Source organism: Helianthus annuus, chromosome 5, assembly GCF_002127325.2.
Source record: "Helianthus annuus cultivar XRQ/B chromosome 5, HanXRQr2.0-SUNRISE, whole genome shotgun sequence".
NCBI lineage: Eukaryota > Viridiplantae > Streptophyta > Magnoliopsida > Asterales > Asteraceae > Helianthus > Helianthus annuus.
Window position 1 is genome coordinate 106,451,400 of NC_035437.2, and position 3,307 is coordinate 106,454,706.

At 31.4% G+C, this 3,307-nt stretch overlaps 1 long non-coding RNA gene across 2 annotated transcripts; it reads left to right on the forward strand.

Annotated features, from left to right (window-relative positions):
- Positions 1 to 949: 949 nt before the first annotated feature.
- On the forward strand, positions 950 to 1,893 carry LOC110938691. Of its 2 annotated transcripts, none has more exons than XR_002591597.2 (4): positions 950 to 1,053; positions 1,504 to 1,555; positions 1,639 to 1,681; positions 1,828 to 1,893. It is a non-coding gene; the product is annotated as an uncharacterized LOC110938691 (long non-coding RNA). The 2 variants fall into 2 exon arrangements; XR_004892705.1 differs by having other exon boundaries at positions 1,642 to 1,681.
- The last annotated feature ends 1,414 nt before the right edge of the window (positions 1,894 to 3,307 follow it).

The following is a 3,307-nucleotide window of genomic DNA, read 5'->3' on the forward strand; positions in this document are numbered from 1 at the left end:
AATTATAACGTATTTTCAAATTTATCAAGATAACTTATATTAAAGTTTTAATTGCTTCCAAATTTTGTGTTAGTTTCCATAATTTTCGACAATCACATTATTTTTCAAGTTTCTCACAATTTGGAAAGCTATATAGCATTTGTTTTAAACCTAAATGACCTCTCTGTATGTCAAACTAGGTTCGGTTGTTGACGCACAAGCGTATTAAACACACAATTATTGAAAACAAATATTCACGTTATTTCCAGCCATTTAAAGAATTTCATAGATGTTTAAAAAATGTAATTTTTTTTTATTTTAATCCTATTTTTTGTTTTGTTTGTTATAGGTATGTTATATGTACGAGTATGCCACATGGTTCAAGTTCTCTTGAGTCCTCAGTAAGGTTTTTAAATTTTTATTTTTACTTCAAGATATTAAGATATTCTTATTAACTATGCTGGATTTTTTTTTCTCTTTCTTGAGGAGTTGTGAATTAGTTCGCTTCTCAAGTACTTTGCTTCTGAAGGTAAAATCTACAGAGAAAATTACGAGAATTAGATAAACTAACCGACTTTATCTTTTTTTTATTTCATTTCTTTCTATTGAAATATGTATAGAAATACAACACTTTATATCATTTTACTATTAGTAATGACACATATTTTTACAGATTGCAATAGAAGTTTAGGATGCAAGTGCACATGTTGATTTTTTTATTGTTGATATTTTGTTGATGTCTTGATTGTGTTATCATGTTACTGATATTTTTATTTACAGTCTTTTAGTTTGTTGTTGATGATGATTTACAGTGTTTTGATATTTTTTCATCCGGTATAATATTTTGTTTTCGGAATATTGATTGTGTTTCAAAAAATAAATAGTTTTTAAATTTTTTTGAAACCGTTCCTTTTTATTTTTGGTTTTTGAAGTTTCTCCCATGACTACATTAAGTTTTAAAGCTTATTGAGGAATATTGATATTGATTGTGTTTTTTAATTTTCAGATATGGATCACATTAACAACAGTCCTTCATTTTTAAAGCTTATTGAGGAAGATGACCCAATATTTTTGGTACGTTTATTGGTTTTCTAATTACTAATCATATTTTAAGTAATTATGGATCACATTGACTGATTATTTCAAAATTTGAATTTTTGAAATAGATAGCAATTATGGATACTTCTCAAAGTTGTCTATTGTAACGTATTTCCAAATTTATCAAGATAACTTATATTAAAGTTTTAATTGCTTCCAAATTTTGTGTTAGTTTCCATAATTTTCGACAATCACATTATTTTTCAAGTTTCTCACAATTTGGAAAGCTATATAGCATTTGTTTTAAACCTAAATGACCTCTCTGTATGTCAAACTAGGTTCGGTTGTTGACGCACAAGCCTATTAAACACACAATTATTGAAAACAAACAATCACATTATTTCCAGCCATTTAAAGAATTTCATAGATGTTTAAAAAATGTATTTTTTTTTATTTTAAGCCTATTTTTTGTTTTGTTTGTTATAGGTATGTTATATGTACGAGTATGCCACATGGTTCAAGTTCTCTTGAGTCCTCAGTAAGCTTTTTAAATTTTTATTTTACTTCAAGATATTAAGATATTCTTATTAACTGTGCTGGATTTTTTTTCTCTTTCTTGAGGAGTTGTGAATTAGTTCGCTTTTCAAGTACTTTGCTTCTGAAGGTAAAATCTACAGAGAAAATTACGAGAATTAGATAAACTAACGGAATTTATCTTTTTTTTTTATTTCATTTATTTCTATTGAAATATGTATAGAAATACAATACTTTATATCATTTTACTATTAGTAATGACACATATTTTTACAGATTGCAATAGAAGTTTAGGATGCAAGTGCACATGTTGTGAGCCCTGGTGTGACCACTGATGAAATTATGTTGTGGTTCATGAAGCAATCATTGTTGCTGGCATGAGAGATTATAAGTAAAAGATTCTACTTTTCACTCCAGCTGCAAGTAAAAGTATTACCACACATGAGGATAGAAGTTTACCTCAAGAACTATGCGTGGAATATAGACATGGTTTTAACTTCAAGGCATGTAATATAGAACTTTCTTTAAAAAACTCACATTATTATATGGAATGTTCATACATTCTTTTGTATTTTCAGTTATAATCTTTGCTCTATTTTTTGTTTATTTCTGCACAATTGGGGTTTCCAGTTTCATTATTGTTATGTGATGTTGTATAGTTTTGAATGGATTGATTGTCACAACCCGATCTCCACGTGTCACCGGTGGGCCCGGTGTGGGGTACAGTGATGTGGTTGGCATCGTCATAGACAAACAACACAATATAATAATGCACAGCGGAAGCAGAAATAGATTCATTTCAACTTTAATTAAAATGTAATAATAAACATCATAAGTAGTTGAAACGGATCCACAGGCGGATCAAATAAAATAAGATAAATTGTTCAACAGTTTATTTGTCGTCCGAGCTTGCGAGACTATAGTGGACGCTCTTAGGAAACAGCCAGCCTAGTTCGTTTAGTACCTGCACTTAACCTTTTGGGAAAAATACGTCAGTTTACACTGGTAAATACAAATCAACTGACTCATTTTGAAAATGATTGAAAATTGATTTAAATGCACAAGGCATAAATATTTTTATTAACTTGGGATAATTATGCAATATAAACTTGTGAACGAATTACATGCTACTCGTACATTTGGTGGCCCGGGATCTGCTGTCCGGGCTAAAGATTAAATGACACACCACATTAAAGAGTTATACACGTCGGGTGTACGCCTACACCCCGTGCTCTGGTCGTGGCCATCTCGTAAGATAATGCCAAGGATATCCGGGACACGGTCAATAACCCCCCAAACCCTTAAAGTAAAACAAGACTGTTTAAACGAGTCGCACAAACTATTCAAGACTGGACACCCAAGGGCGCAGGATTTGTGCGCTCGATCAAGCGGTATTCTATATACCGTACCCCAAGCCCGTATAGGGAAAATAAGTCAAAATGTATTTACCTGAGCAAGTATGAATCACAATTGGTAAGTGTAGGTAGCTTTTACTGGGCCTCCTAATCTGGAACAAAGGTTTATAATAACCTATTAGATTCCTAACGGGTCTTTTATTTAAGCTTAGCTTAGACCGGTTAGTTTTAAGGACGATACGGTACAAGCGCACGATTAAGCGAAAGACCGGATAGAATGTGATTTAGACCCGACAAGTTTGAATACTTGTATAATATGGGTATACTAAATACATTCTGGATTTTGAGATAAAAATGATAACGTTTGACCCGTTTCGGTCAATTTACGCAAACTAGTTACG